A 16,979-nucleotide genomic window follows, 5' to 3' on the forward strand; every position below is an offset into this window, starting at 1 on the left:
ATCTCAAACTCAGTCACCAGTTTTTACAAAAGCTTCAAATTCCCCCATCGAGCTATTTTTTATTAGGCCAAGAGGTTTTGAGTTGATACTCATGTTGGTGCTGGCTCTATCAGGCTGGCAGGCTTAAGGCAGTTTCTGAATTTCCTGTTCAAGTTAGAGGGGAAAATGCACATGCGTCAAGTGCCCTGAACTTGGTGAAATCAGACATCTGGAAGCCAATGGTGGGGAAAGAGAGCAAAGGTTACAAGAAAAATAACACTCAGTAGCAACCAGCAAAACAAACTTTTGTCTGGAGCAACAAGAAGGCACAGCAAACACATCAGCCCATGTGGCACCAGCTCATCTTCTTAAAAACAGTGTCTTGCTGCTTCTCTTAACATCAGGAGTTCCAAAAACATAAAGAAGTAAATAAAAATAATTAAAATGCTTCTACCCAATAATTAAATGCCACTACCCTAACACTGTGATATATTTCCTTCTAGTTTTTTACACACACATATTCTATAGGTATATGTACATAGGTAAGATTGCAAAGAAATACAAAGAATATTTCAAAACTAAAAAACAGAATTATTTTATACTTGCAGTTTTATGTGTCGTATTTTAAGTCTACATTATTTTTATACATTTCCTCATATCATTACATATTGTCAGAATGGCTATTTTTTAAATTAGCTACATAATAGTTCATCCTACAGATGTAGCATAATTTGACCAAGCTCTTGTTGTTGGCATTCATGCTGTTTCCAATTTTTTTACTGTTATGAATAATATTTTGGAGAATATCTTTGTAATTCTGCCTGCAGAATAAATTCCTAGAAGTGAAATTACTGGGTGAAAAGCACTCACTTAAAACATAAAGCCCAATCTGCCATCTAGAAAAGTTATGTCAAGCCTTGGTCTTGTGAGTAGTTTAGGAAAATATCTATTTTACTACACCCTATCGATCCTGAGAATTACCATCTTTAAAACCCTTGGCCTATTTGAGAGGTGGAAATGGTTCCTTAATATTTAAAATTTTTATTTTTCTTACTTAATAATAGTCTGAACATGTATTGACCATGCCAAATCAGTTTTTGTCATCTTTGAAAACATTGACTTCCTTTTGACTGGACTTTAAAATGCCAGTTCCCGCAGAAAAGTCAACTTCCATGGACGTGTGAACACAGCCCTCTTAATACAAATATTACCAACTCCATATCAGCCTTAATTTTAATAATAATGCCAAACAATGGATTCTTTTCTGTCACGTTTTGCAATATAATCATGTCAGTTTTCAATGGCTGGCACACCCTGGAATTATAAACACAGTCTGTGGCAAGAGATATTGGCAGCTCTCCAACCCAGAATGACAAGCAAGCATCCCTTCATTCTGAGCCCACAGAATGATGGTGCAGGGACAGGGGACCTAGTGACATGGGTATCCATTGGCAACCTGACACTCGTTAACCCCTCAAATGTCAGAGTTCCTAACTTTCATGCCAAGGACCCCTCTGACAGATGAGGTCTACAGATCCCTTCTCAGAATAATGCCTTTAACTGCTTAAAATAAATACATACGTAGAATTATAAAAGAATCCAATGATATTGAAATATTATCAAAACATTTATAAAAATCTGTGGAATAGTAATACAGGTGCTTATTAAGCACTGTTTAACAAAATCTAGCAGCACATCTAAAAACTACCATCATATCAAAGTGATAAAAAAGGTAAAGATATTTCAAGATACCTGCAACAGCTAATATAATGTGAAAATGTTTATTTCTATTAGTGACAAAGTCCAAAGACTGCAAACACTGTTGTGATTTGTTGCCTACATTCATAATGAAGGTAATGACGCATTTCAGTGAGAGTTCAGTAAAAGATGTAATTTTTTTTTTCCTGTCCTGGAATGCCTGAGTTCTCTCCGTGGACCCTAGGTTAATAACCTGTGGTCACATGAAGTGTTCTGAAAGTAGAAAGTTATGTAAATGCATTTATTTCCACCTCCTCCCACTACTAAGAAATGTTACATTTTCTCTGGGTCCTATTTTTTTTTCTTTGCTCTAATTACTACCATTCCGGGAAGCTGTTGGAACAGTGCAGTAGGGTTGGCTACAGTGGAAGAGCTTAGTCAAAAGGTTGAAGTCACCATGTTAAAAATACCTTACTTGATGAAGTTGCAGACCTGTGCTCTCTGATCACGTGCCACACGTAGCACCATTACACCACGCTGTGATTTAATAACCCATGCCTGAGAGTCAGAAGCTCAGGGTTCTAGCTACAGCTTTGTCACTAAGCAGCTGTGTGACTGCGAAAAGGCCCCTTGACATTCCTGAGCCTTAGATTTTCATAACTAAAAAAAAAAAAAATGGAAAAGACCATCTCCCCTTTCAAGTTCTCACAATATTTGACTTTAAAACTTTGTAACTTCCATTATATTTTGATGATGACTGTATCCTTCCAGAAGAGTTCTTTAGCATCCAGAACAGACAGATAGGCTTACCTGCTGTCTAAAATAAAGTCTCAATCCCCTTCTTTGTGTCCGCCAGTCTCTCTTTTCTATTTTTCCCTCATCCTCTTTGTAAAACAAATGTCTTCTTTTCCTTAAAGCAACAGAACCTGAATTCTTCTGTTGGTTCTAAAGCAGAACTTAAAGTTTCTCTGGATCTTCTGTTTGTCACACGACTTCTCCAGTCAAGTCTGAATGCCCAGGCCAGCCAGTGTCAATTTCAGTGTTGGTTCCAGCGTTCCCAAATCTCCACTCATAGAGCATTCTTCCTTCCTCATTAGGTAAGCTTTCCTAGGTCTTAGGCAGGGATTTCTTAACTTTCTATGTGTTGCTTCACTGAACAAGGCAAAGTATTCTGTTCTCCTACTCATATAGAGTTCACAGAGTAAATATTTCTTAGAGATTTTCCTTCCTAATCATGCAGCATTTTTAAACACTTGGCATTGTGCTCCGTTCAAGTTGTCGAGCCCAGATTCAGGGAGAGCCCTGAGCTTTTGGTGTCAGAGTGAACAGGAGTGCTTGGGTGAATGAGGTGGCCTGGCAGAGACACCATAGGCCTGTTGGACCCTAAGAATACTGACAAGGCTGAAGAGAAAGACACAGAGGCAGCCTGCTCTTGGCAAGCCCAGGCAGGGTTCCCTTTGATGTGAAGTCTTGCTTGATATTGCTTTGTGTGTCTGCATTTGTCCTTGGCAGGCGGAAGGCAGTTCCTTTCCAACAATGAGGTGCCCTTGTGTATTGCTGCCATCCACCAAAACAGTGATGCATGCAAGCAGCTCCCAGGGTGATGAGGTAGGCAGAGTGAGGTTGAGGCTGGTGAAGGGGGTGGGGAGGACACTCAAGGAGAACCCAAGTGCCAAGGCGAAGATGTTAGCAAAGAAGCTGTGACAGGCCTGAAACTCTGCACCAGGGCTCTCAAAACATTTCACTGATTTCACCTTGAACTGGAACAATTTGAAAGGGATACAGAGTAATTAGGAGCAAAATGTTGAAAGTGATGTCTTTTGATTGAAATACAAAGAGGTTTAGAAATGCTGCCTGCAATTGCCTCAAGTTAGTCTGGGTCAAATACTAGCCTGTGAATGTTAATCATTACAATTGGGTCTGTGGACATCATTAGTGCTGTTCTCTAAATATTTCCAGTTCCCCTTCCTCTCAAACACAAGGTAGATTGTAATTCCTGGTCTCGTTGGTCAGAACCATGTGACTAGTTCTAGCCAATGAGCAGAAGTGATGTGAGTCTCTTCCTGGCTGGAATATTGAATTATTGATGCAAGACGCTCCAGAACTCTTCCTCTCTGGAATGAGGGTCACTGGTATGGGGACTCTATTATGTCAAAGTCCTCCTGCCAACCCACATGGGAGAAGTAACATAAGCAAGAAATCAACATTTTTGGTTTAAAGCCACTAAGATTTGACTGTTGTTCATTATAGCAGCATAACCTAGATTATTGTTAACTGCTACAGGCCCCAAAGACTCCTTTCCTTGTCCAGTTGCACTCACAGAGGTTAGATAGTGAAATAATCCTTGATTTCTTTGAGAAAGCACTCCTGCCTTATTTAAGCAAGGAACTCTCACAGCCAGGGAATTTCTCCTAGGGAGTAGCACTGGAAGTCAACTGTCTATGGTTGATTCTCAAAACCTCAAGCTTTGGGAAGCCCAAGATGTTGTAGATAAGAGCCATAATAGGTCCCAAGAAAGAAGCCAGAAGATGCTCTTTGAGTCTTGCTTAGCCTAAAAGAAGCCATGAGAGAAATTCACCAACAGACTGCGTTAAGTGTCTATTTGCATATATTTCTGTGGTCAGAGGTTGTAGTCCCTAAGCAGCTTTTAATGTAAGAGTGGAAAAAGTGAAAAAAGAAGTATACGATTAGAGAAAACTCAGACTCTAAAGGACCTAGAAAGAATACTGGCTAAAAATCAGAAGAAACACAGTTTGTACTGAACAGAAAATAATTTGCAGCCCTGGTAAGGCACAGAAGAACGGACATTGATTGGCGCTTCCTGTGAGGAGCATGAGAGCTGCAATTATCCGGAAATGCTTCAGGGAGGTGTTGTTTTAAAGAACGACTTGACATTTAGAGGGAAAGATAGAATGGTGGGTGAGAAGAAGGACAGGCAATACAGCCTGCAGCCCTTCCTGGAAAAGGACTCAGATACAGGTCAAGGTGGCTTTACAAATGTTTTTTTTTTGTTTGTTTGTTTTGAGGCACAGTCTCACTTTGTCACCCAGGCTGGAATGCAGTGGCATGATCTCGGCTCACTGCAGCCTCTGCCTCCCGGGTTTAAGCAATTCTCATGCCTCAGCCTCCCCAGTAGCTGGGATTACAGGTGGGTGTCACCACACCTAGCTAAGTTTTGTATTTTTAGTAGAGATGGGGTTTCACCATCTTGGCCAGGCTGGTCTCGAACTCCTTGCCTCAAGTGATCTGCCTGCCTCGGCCTCCCAAAGTGCTGGGATTACAGGTGTGAGCCACTGCACCTGGCCAGATCAAACTTGTATAATGACCATTTGTAGGACAGGCATGGTGACTGACACCTGTAATCCCAGTTCTTTGGGAAGCCGAGGTGGGTGGATCACTTGAGGCCAGGAGTTTGAGACCAGCCTAGCCAACCTGATGAAACCCCATCTCTACTGAAAATACAAACAATTAGCCAGGCATGGTGGCAGGCACCTGTAATCCCAGCTATTCGGGAGGCTGAGGCAGGAGAATCACTTGAATCCGGGAGGCAGGGATTGCAGTGAGCCAAGATCGCACACTTCAGCCTAGGCAACAACAGTGAAACGCTGTCTCAAAAAAAAAAAGTTTGATCTGAGGGCTCAGTGGGGTGTTACATTTTCAGGTAAGTTGAGAAGAGAAAAGTCAGGTGGCCTGAGGTGGACTGATAAGAGAAAGAATTTTTAAAATAACTAATGCTGGCCGGGTATGGTGGCTCACACCTGTAATCCCAGCACTTTGGAAGGCTAAAGCAGGAGGATCGTTTGAGACCAGGAGTTGTAGATCAGCCCGGGCAACATAGCGAGAGTCCATCTCTAAAACAGTAATAATCATAAATGAGCCAGGTATGGTGGAGCACACCTGCAGTCCTAGCTACTTGGGAGGCTGAAGCAAGCGAATTGCTTGAGCCTGGGATTTCAAGGCTGCTGTGACCTATGATCACACCACTGCACTCCAGCCTGGACAACAGAGCAAGACCTCATCTCTAAAAATAAAAATAAAAAATAAAAGTAACTAATGTGAATGGAAGTAGGCCAGGCAAAATGCTTCAGGAAAGGACAACAGGCCAAAGTGACAAAATATGATATCAGCAGAAGCATTAATACCTGGAATGAGGGTGGCTTTGGGACTTGAGATGCGAAGAAAGAGAAAACTGCATGCTTCTGTATGAAGGAGGACTGGCTAGTTACAGTTATGTGACTGAGAGTGCTAACTGTCCTCCAACACCTATTCGCACCTTCTTCAGGAGGGAACCCCCAGTTTTCCCTTAAGTACACAGCTGCTCAGAATGAAGATTGCATTTCTCACTTTTCTCTTCAAATAGATATGACCACAGGGAACAAAGGGACATAACAAAATTTCACATGTGACTTCCTTAAAGAGAGGGGGATATGTTCTTACTTTTCTTTCTCCCTTTCTCCTGGCTGGAATGTAGTATGAGAGAGTGAGCTAGAGCACTCATCTTGGGCAATGAAGTGTAAGCGTGTGTCAAGAACAGTAGAACTGTAAGAGAGAAGGAGCCTGGATTCCTGATGGTCTTAGAGCCATTATCCCTGGACTACTTACTCCTGAACTTTTTTATGTGAGAAACAAAGAATAAAATGTTTACTTAAAAAAAAATTTTTTTTTTCGAGACAGGATCTTGCTTTGTTGCCCAGGCTGGATGCAGTGGCATGATCATGGCTCACTGCAGCCTCGGTCTCCCAGGCTCAGATGATCCTCCCACCTCAGCCTTCCCAGTAGCTGGGACTACAGGCACATTCTACCATGTCTGGCTAATTTTTATGGGGTTTGCTTGTTTGTTGTAGAGACAGGGTTTTGCAATGTTGCTCATTCTGGGAAATGTCTACTTAATTTAAGTTGCCTGTATGTTGAGTTTTCTGTCTCTCACAGCTTAACCTCACCTTTACTGATTCAAGAAGTTATCTCCTACTAGTAAAGTTACAGATGCTTTTTATTTCCTTCTTTATAATTTTCTGTATTTCCTAAGTTTTCTACAATGAATATATATATATTTATAAATTGGCAAAAAAATGGTTTCTTTTTTTTAGGTAAGTAAGAGAGAGGCTGGAGGACAAGGCCCGCATTGACACAGACTGAAAGGCACTTTGACGCCCTTAGTAGTATAAAAGAGCCTTGGATTTGAAGTATTTTTCTTCAGTCACACATTGACTTGCCTTTGAATGGCTTTCACCTTCTGCCATGCAAGTTTCCTCATCTTTTGTTCCTGTAAAGATTTGGTGCAGGAAATAGAAAAGGTTTTAGGTATCTCGAGTAGAAAGGAATTTAATACAGGGAATGGGGTGCCACAAAATCGTTGGAAGAGTGGAAGAGCTGTAGAAATGCATGTGAAGAAGTCCTGTTAGACTTACAGATCATGCTGATGCTAGGTTATAAGGTTATAACCCTGAAGCTATGAACCAGAGGTCAGGAAATCATTGTCAACATGCAGAGGTCAAGAAACTGCTGCCAGTTTCACAGTTGCTTCACATTCATGAAGCTGGTCACTATAGGGTGATTGTGAAGTCTGTCCACTACAAAATGCATTTCTGCCAGGGCTTACCACCGCCGTAGAAATAAAAACGGGCTCCACCAGCATTTCACTTTCCAAATCTCATGGGAAGGATCTTATTTCCTGGACTTCACCTCAAACTCTGGCAGCAAGGGAGCCTGAGAAATGTAGTTGTTAGCCTTCCAGCCCCTGTGACACAAGAGTGTGTAGAAGTGGCTAGATGTGAACAGTGAGTGCCAAAAGAGCATATCTGGCTTATCTCTAAGCTGTCAGACATTCTCAGTACCTTTTCTGATGGCTCTCCTGCTTATGTATTTTTCTATAGCCAATTAAAAACTATTGTTGTACAGTTATTATGTGCTAACACTGTGTTAGGCACTTCAGAATGTACAGAATGATAGCATGGTTTGGATCACCTGACACCTCATCCACTCAAAAAACTTATGTTTAATGTCTATCAGGTACTCAAGAAACCATCAATAGCTCCTCGTTATCTATCAAACAAAGTCCAAGGGCCTTAATTTAAACCTAACAGGCTCTCCATGTTTTCGTGACCTCAACTCATGTTTTAAACCTTATCTCTCATTTCTCTGCTTACTGAGCTCTTGTGGACCAGGAAAACTGGATGATTTTCTCTCCTTTATACATGAGCCTCTTTTCTGCCATCAGCACTTTAGTTACAATGTTTTTCCTCCCCAGAATGTCCTTCTTTCCATCTCCCTATGGTAAATACTGCTGGCCCCTTAATGTCCAGCTCAGATGTCACCTCCGCTGTGAAGCCTTTCCTGACGCAGGACAGCTGGAGATACTCTTTTCTTCCCAGAATCTTGGGAACTTGTTTTAATCTCCTGTGTGAGATTTAGAACAGTCTATCCTCTATTACGGGTTTTTTTTTTTTTTTTTTGTATAAACATTGCTTCTTCCAAAATAGACCCTGGTCCACAGAGGAAAGGAAATTATTTCTTATTTATTTTTGATCCCCCACATAGTGCCATAGTGCTTATTGAATGAATAAATGCAAAGCCAGACGACAGGCTTTGCTCTCAAATAATTTATAATCTAATAGCAAAAATATAAAAAGCACCAATCACTCTCTGAATAGTATCTAAAATTCTTTGTCCAGAATTTCACACTTCCCAGATAACTGACATCCCAGTTGTTAATTCTTTAATTTTCTGTGAGAATAAATAAGCTTTTTTGTTATTGCCACATGTCAATCATCTTTCATTTCCTGTTATTCTTTCAAGTAAGTGTAATTTGTGTCATGTAATTTTCCATTTGTTACGAAACCACCAATAAAATGAAAATGTCTCCTTATGTCTATAGCAATAAAAACAATTCTCAAATTGTGTTTCTGTGTTTCTAATGTAAACCAACAATTAGTGCAAAAGATGTAGCTTGAGTATAAATGATGAAGAATATATTCACAGATACATTTAAAAGTTTCACATAGGGAGACTCCATTCACCAACTCTCTTCATTTATTAACACCTCCAACTATAAAGCAAGTCATAAACCTTAGTTCTTTGTAATCAAGCAAATACCTTAAACATAGAATTGGACATAAAAGCATTATAATTAAATTGTACCTTTTTCTTCCAAATGTAGAATTACCCTTTATTAAAACAACAGTGTTTATAAATGTTCTGGTTTCCTTTCTCAGATATGTTTTCTATGCTCCTCCAGTTCATCTAGTTCATAGGTTCTTCAAGGGAAGGCACATATGTTTCTTCCTCTGAGCTTTTAACCTCTAGTGTCTAGTCCATTACACCAAATATTCTGGTCTTCAAGCAGTGAAAGTTTAAGTAATGCTTGATATTAGGTTGGTGCAAAAGTAATTGCATTTTTTGGCCAATATTTTGATGTCAAATAATTAGTACTGAAAATAGAATGAAATAAGTTGTCATTGATTTCTTTGTTCAAAGTTGTCCCTCCAAATATTACCTAAGCAATTACTATTCACTGTTCAATAAAAGGATATTTTTTTCTAAATATTTTGAAATTTAGACCCAAGTCTGTTATATAAAAGATAACATGATCGGGGCTACAAAATGAGTAGGGTGATAGCCAGCAAACTACATAAATATGGGCTGTACATACCATCATAGAGATAAAGACAAACTCTAAGGGAAGGTAGTGGAAAGAATAATTACCTCTTCTTGGGGCTCACCTCCACCAGTCTAACCACCAGTGATCATCTGTCTAACAGGCACATGTCTTGGTTATGCTTCTGAATTTTTATAAGGAGCGTTTAACCTTACTCTCTCCCTGGTTGGTTGTCAAAGCATATGTATCTGTACTTATCAACAATGCAGGCTTTTGTGCTCCAGGTGAGATTGTGTTAGAGATTATAGCCTTTAACTCCCTGTGGTCCCATTCTTATTCAATGTCCAGCTGTGAGAAATAATATTTATGGAAACGTGGTTCAAGGGCATTGCTGTTCATACGTGACTCTAGATAAGCTAAATGTTACCATTGGATTAAACTAGATTATAACAAGGCTTTGTACTTGAATACATTGGTTTGACTTCCTGTAGACCTGCCTTCTCCCAATTTGTGCCTTGGTCTAAGCCATCAGCCTACAGAGAGAACCATGAAACTCCATGATACATGATAGAACTCACTGCTATATTTACTGTATAGGTTGACATTAGGGCATGGTCTGATGTATCACACAGTATCTTTATTTGATGACACCCAGGAATGAGGTTGCTTAATATCAGGAAAAACTGTTCATATCCTTTGTAAAAGATACTAACCCAATGCCATCCCCAAGACCCTCGTTTGACCTCCTTGCTCTAAAAAGGCCAGAATGGCAGACACCAATTTAGCAGTGTCTCTTGTAGCCAGGGTGTTCATATAATCCAGTTCTGGCCATGAAACATAAAAGGAAGTCTACAAGGGGGCTTTTAAGGTGGCAATTGCTTCCTGATGAAAGCTACAGATGGAGAAGAGCTCTCTAGTCTTCTCCCTGTCTTGGTCATGGATATGATGTCACAAGTTAGCAGTTCACTTGAGACAATGAAGCTACAAGTATGATGGAAACTAACATCCTAAGGATAGCAGAGATGACAGATAGAAAAAGCCCGCATCATTGATAATATGACTGAATTACCTCTGGGCTTCTTGCTGTTAGAAAAAAATCCTAACAATGCCTGCAAGCCACTCCTGGTTAGGTGTTCTGTTACTTGCAACCTAATGTATCCTAACCAGTAATCTAACAACCAGATTCGTTTTTATTTTATGGATTGTTATTAGTCTTGCAATTAAGCCTACTTCATCTTAACTTTAGCCACCAAGAGGTTACAAAATTGTAACCTATGTCTACCATGACACTGTAAGTTCTGCTAGTTCGACTTCCTCAATCCTAAACATGGGTTGATGTTTATTTTCCTAAAATATTTATTTTGTATTTTTGTATTATATGTACTTTTATAAGTCATAATTTTTCTAGAGGATGGCAAGGTGTAAATAAACATATAAACAAACCCCTCAAAATTTAACTCCACTGGAGGATTGAGGATGACTCTTTAGTTCAATTCACGAATTCCAACCATTCCTAAGGTTTTAACTGAAGTGAATTTGTATGTAGCTTAAACAGTTGCCTATTAAAAATTATGCATCTATTAAATTCAGCACTTACTATAGGATCTTAAACTAGGGGGCCTACAACTGAACTTCAGGAAATCTATAAACTCCATGACATAAGCAAAATTTTTATTTTACACACAAATGTGTATTTTCCTGGGTGAAGCTCTGAGGCTTTCGTCAGATTCACAAAGAAGTCTATTATCCCAAAAAAGCTATGACCTACTGGGCTAAGTTACATTTGCCTTTTTTGAGTCCCTGTCTCCCAAATCACCATTTTATTCATCTGGGTTTTTGCTTTCTGTCAAAACCCTAAGGTCTATCAGAAGGCTGATGCCTGCATCATTCTGAGAGTGCACACTCAATAGATGTTAGTTGACTTTTATTGATATTTAATTATTTACACTGCATTTGGTGTCTTTTGGAATAGCAGTGTCTGGTTGATCATTCTAAAGGCTCTGAATCCTCAGTTGCATCCCAGTGGGCTTAGCGTGTTGTAAACACACAAACCAAAGTAGTGTGAGGGAGGAGAAAAATCATTCCTTTCTAGGATAATGCATTTTTCATGAGAAACAGGTCATTACAGAACCATTGCACCCATGCGTACTCTCATTCTACCTCTTCATCTCTTCTCTCTTTTCAAATTATCTCACCTCCTCCCCCTTCCCTCACTGTATTCCCCTTCCACTTTATTATCCTGTATTTGATTATTTTAGCATCTCCTTCTTTAGTATATTTTAATGACTTCTACATAATATCCATCTTTGAACTACTTTCCGGTGTCTTTGAACTACCTGGCTCTCTGTTTCCTTTTTCCTCATGTGGCACCTGTCTCTTCTTCAGCTGCTGTACATGATACTGTCATGCTCCAAGTTGATCCAGTGCATATTTTCACAAATTTCAAATTCTTGACACATAAAAAGACAATATTCATACCCTGTTTTACCATGATATTTTGATTCTCCCTGAAGATTTAATTTTATTGCCATTTTAATCTTTTTCCTATTCCCTTTCACATCTGTGAATACAGACCCAATAATTTACTTGTACCAATTTTCTAGTTATGCAAATTCTGTGGAAATTTCCACCCGGTTGATACATGTGAAGCGATCAATTCATCACATTTCTTTTTTTTTTTTTTTTTAGACAGTTTCACTCTTGTTGCCCAGGCTGGAGTGCAATGGCACCATCTCGGCTCACTGCAACCTCCACCTCCTAGGTTCAAGTGATTCGCCTCAGCCTCCCAAAGTAGCTGGGATTACAGGCACCCGCCACCATGCCCAGCTAATTTTTTTTTTTTTTTGTATTTTTGGTTGAGACGGGGTTTCACCATGTTGGCCAGACTGGTCTTGAACTCCTGACCTCAGGTGATCCACCTGCCTCGGCCTCCCAAAGTGCTGGGATTACAGGCGTGAGCCACCACGCCCAGTCATCACATCTCATAGTTCAACTTTCTCTTCCCTGGTTAAAATTAAAAGTGGGTTTAAGTAAGCCAGAGATTTTTGAAGAAGATTTCTGTCACGAGGGGGGTGACTCTATGGGGAGAAAGTCTCGGTGAAAATTTCACATGTCTGTTGAGAGTTGGGTTTTTTTTTTTTTTTTTAAATAGCAGCTAAGTTACAATTTTTACCAACATTTTATTACATGCAGAGAGTAAACATCTGGAAACCATCCTGGGTAATCAGTGTGAATTTCTGTGGTGAAATAGAGGTTTATATTATATGCTAGAGTTTAGCGTTTATAGTCTTAATGATCTGTACATTATTCATAAAATGCTTTGTTTTAAATCTGTCTTTAAAAAATAATTAGAATTCAAGTTATTTGTGAAACAGGGATCCTGTCACTTTATTTTTTACTTTACATACATCTCCCTGGGACAGTCTGGTTGTTGGAGAAGGGAGTTTAGTATTGGTTTGTTTTGGTGTGTTTACTTTTCTTCCTTAACTCATTATTTGTGAAATTTAAGAAGCAGCACGGATCCTAAGTCAGGCAAGTAAGCTGGAAAACAATCAAACTCGAAAATTACCCAGGCATGAAATCCTCTTGAACTAAGGAATGCTTCCAACATTAAGTTCTCCATAAGCTTGAACTATAAATGATAACATTTCAAAAATGCTTTTTAAAGGAAGATTCATATTAGGAAACCTGATCATCTAAAATTAGACAAACCTATCTTCTCTTACTATCCTAAAATAATAGCCTACACCCTTACCCAATATGATCTAAAAATAACAGATTGTATATCACCCCTAAAGTAACTTGGCTTGGGCCCAAGAACTAATACATACATGACACTCAGAATTGCATCCAAAAAAAGAAATGGCATTTTCTTTCTTGTGAGTTCTCACAGCACAGTAAGCCTCCATGGCACTATAATCCTAATTAATGTTCATCTTCTTCACTGTGTTCAAGTGTGAAAAATGCAAAGCAGCAACACTCTTCACTGGAAATCAGGCTCCCAAGAGGGTGCAGTTTCAGAAGGTGTGTCTCAAACTCGATTTTAAGGCTTCCACTCTAATAGGGATTATATGTCTTCACTCTGAAAGCCGATAACCTGAGGAATTAAAGAGCTGATACAGGAAAGGAAAACCAATGCAAGGAAAATGCTAGTTTTTATGTTATTTTATTTTTTCACTTAATATGAAGGAGTCATATGGATATAGGCCAAATAATGCTAGAAGTAGAAGAATACTAGGAATTACGACAGTAAAGAGTGGGGTGAAGGCAAGGAGGAGATGAAGATGGAGAGAATAACAAAAAGAGAAAAACAGCAGCTCAAAGGGGAAAGGCAACAGGACTGCATCCTGACTTTTGTGGGCTTCTTCCTACACACACACACACAAAAAAAAATTAAAATTTCTATTTTACTACTGCATTGGAATGAAGATGAATACACTTATATTATGTATAAAAATATTTTCTTCAACCTGAAAGTTCATCTTTTTCTTCTGATTTTGAAAGAAATAAAAACATTTTTGTGTGCTCCTAAAAGTTCTGTGGGCCTAAGCACTGGGCCCACTGTGTCTAACGGTTAAGTCATCCCTGGCAGACAGAAAGAGAGGGAGGGAGGAGGAACGTTCTGCTTGGAAATGACAGGAGCATTAAAGCAAGCAAAAGAAAAATTAAATAAGCACACATGTGGAAGTGTATTTTCATCATTAGATATAAATTACATATTAAATTATTCATAATCATGCCAAGTAACCTTTATTGAATACTATGTGCTAAGCACATTACATTATCTCACTCATTCCACACAATAACCTTGAAATTAAGCAGAAGAAGATGTCCTTTGATGCTTTAGGGCCTCTTGGGTCATAGGCTAGAATTCAGAATTGAATGCAATCACAAATGTAAGGTGCACAGAACCCCATTCTCAACCTACTTTTCCCAGGCAGTCTCTGTAACATCCCTGGCTTTAGCAGTCACCCATTGGCTGGTGACTACTAAATATATAGCTCCAGCTGTTTTTGTTAGGATATTTTCAATTGTCAATAACAAGACCCTTATCCAAATGATACAGGTGGCCAGTAAGCCATCAAGGCTAACCCCAGTATCCTTGAAATCACCCTATTTCACCTATTCATCACTCGTACTTGAATTATTGCAATACCATCCTACAAGGCCTCCTTACCTGAAGTCCCCTTTGACTCATGTCCCCATTGCTACCAGAAGTATGCTTCCAGGTTGCCTAATGAGGGAAGAGAAAAGCATGTCACTATTTTACGTAACTTCCTGTAGTAGCTCCCCTTTAGCTTCTGGATATGGTCCATGTATTTTTTTTATTCGGCAAATACTTATTGAGATCTCCATGTCAGATTTGGGTTTGGTGATATGGATGAAAGATGAACTAAATAGATGGGGTCCCTGCCTTCATGGGCATGTACAGTCTAGGAGACTCTAGAGGGAGTGGATGGGAGTACCTAGAGTGAAGTCCTGATCCAGAGAACAGAGCCACTAACCTGTTTTTAAGGAAAATCAGTTTCATGAGCTTGGAGGGGAAGGAGCTGCTAAAGAATCAAATAGTGATGTTCCTAGTGCTCTTCAGTGTTCTCAGAATTCCTTGAACCTTATTAAATTGCTCACCATAGTGTCTTCATAACTGTTAATGTCCCAGCCTTTCCCCTGGGAAAGCTAAACTTTTTTTCCTAATGCCTAAAACTTCCGTGCACATTATTTCATTCCATTTTTCTGCTTATTTATACCCTGCCTTCATCCTCCTCCAGCCCCCACAAGAAAATATCTGGGATTTGGGATTGCTTGACCCATAGTAGAAACTCAAAAATGACTGAACACCTTGACAAGTGAAAAAACTGAGACCCAGAAAAGTTAAACCTGTTGCCCAAGGCCAACCAAATAAATTTCTTCTGAAAGCCACATAAGGTTGGAAGGCTTATCATGAAAGGTAAGTTCTGCATCATAGGCAGTGTCTGACAACAGAGTGGATGCTATGGGTCATAGATCATCCTGAGGTCCTAGTGGCCCTGTTCAAGCTGTGATTCTGCAAAGCACAGAGCAGGTTGGCAATTTACAACCGCTTACAGAACTTCCTAACTTTAAATAAATTTTACAGCAGTTTTATCTAAGTTCAAGATTTTAAATATTTTAGAGAATTTTTGGATAATGCCTACAAATCGTTTAAAGAAGTTTAATAGGTTCTAGACAAATATACATTCTGATGAGAACCCAAAATTATATTTATCTCCATAATGTAATTTAGCCTTTTAGAAAATCAGTGTGCTATAATAAAAGCATAACACATTTTGTTCTTTTATTTATTTATTTATTTATTTTTCTCTCACCTTAGACCTAGAAACACATTTTGTCCAAGAAAGCAGTTTCAAGTGAGTTAGTTACGTTGAATGCCCTGAAAGAATAATGCAACTTCTGGAAATCCCATGGTATCAGCCAAAGTTGTCAATGAATCAAAAATCAACTTTGAGGAATGCTTTGGTATGTAGATGCTTCTAATGAATATGCTGAAATCATGTGAAATAGCCCTCATCAGCATCAACAAATATTTGTTAGGCTTATCATGTGGATGGATTAATGAGGATATGAAAGCCTTAAATGTCCAGAACTGACATTGCCTCAGGATGCCCCCTTGGGTTCTTAAGCCTAGTTTTTATTTAACTAGAGTCTTCAGCTTTTTATTGGACATTGTACCTTCAAATTATAATAAAAGTAATTGTAAAAATATTATTCTTGTTATTTTAACTGTGCAACCCAAATTTCTGGAATATTCCTGGCATAGAGCAGGGTGAAATCATACTTAGAAAAAAACAAACCAAAACTTTGAAGACATTTTGGTAGGATTCATCCCTCCTGAAAATCTGTTGGTCTATTCCGTGACATCCGCTGACCAGTATTGCATATGTTCAATTCTACGGTTTAATCAGTTATTTTTTAACTTAACACTGAGCATTTTCCTACCTCTCTAGAAATGCCAGAGAGGAATCCAATCTTCTGTAAGCTCAAGAAATTCGTTATTTTTCTTATACCACCTAGTCAAATATCTTTTTTCCCAGACAGGTTCTGCTTTGTGGAAATGAGCTGCAAAGACCTGCCAATTCAACTCTCAATGATAAACAAAGCCTACTTGTCTTAAAATTTTGTCAAGGCAGAATTTTATCTGTAAATTTCATTTCAAATTTTACAGATTGCCCTATGTTTGCAGAAAAAAACCCATCTTGTTAACAGTAGGACCCAAATACTAAACTTACAAAGATAGTCCAAGAGGAAGCACCCAAGACAAACAGAAACTTCCAAAACCTAACACAATGTGGACATGCACATCACACTCAGATCTTTGCCTTCACTAAAAAAAGTAAACAGTGTGATGACATCATTCACAGCCAATTAAAGCACAGCCCCATGGCAAAGGAAGTGCTAGGAGATCCTTCTGCAACTGAGCATGAGAGTGAACATGCAATATGTTTGATAAGCTGTCCTGGTACATGTCCAGGGGTTCTAAGCTGTATTTACAAAATAGCATTTGTTGCTGCTTCAAAAACAGCTGAGGGTGGACAGCAATATATCACATTCCACAAGAGGAGCAATTGCGGTGATGGACACAGGATGACCAGTAACAACCTTTGTTCGTCGTTCCATCACATGGCCCAATAATAAATATTACTCATCCAGTGTACACATAGGATGTGGTGAG

The 16,979-nt window shown here is 39.1% G+C and overlaps 1 long non-coding RNA gene across 1 annotated transcript in view; it reads right to left on the bottom strand.

The window, feature by feature from the left end:
- Positions 1 to 13,114: 13,114 nt before the first annotated feature.
- The window catches only part of LOC116480382 (uncharacterized), a 31,709-nt gene continuing 27,844 nt past the window's right edge, over positions 13,115 to 16,979 (bottom strand). Inside the window, exons 2-3 of the long non-coding RNA XR_004251278.1 lie at positions 14,448 to 14,504; positions 13,115 to 13,367 (exon numbers count right to left, since the gene is read on the bottom strand). This is a non-coding gene — a long non-coding RNA (uncharacterized LOC116480382). The remainder of the gene's footprint in view (positions 13,368 to 14,447; positions 14,505 to 16,979) is intronic.

The sequence above is a fragment of the Hylobates moloch genome, unplaced genomic scaffold (genome assembly GCF_009828535.3).
Source record: "Hylobates moloch isolate HMO894 unplaced genomic scaffold, HMol_V3 SCAFFOLD_13, whole genome shotgun sequence".
Classification (NCBI taxonomy): domain Eukaryota; kingdom Metazoa; phylum Chordata; class Mammalia; order Primates; family Hylobatidae; genus Hylobates; species Hylobates moloch.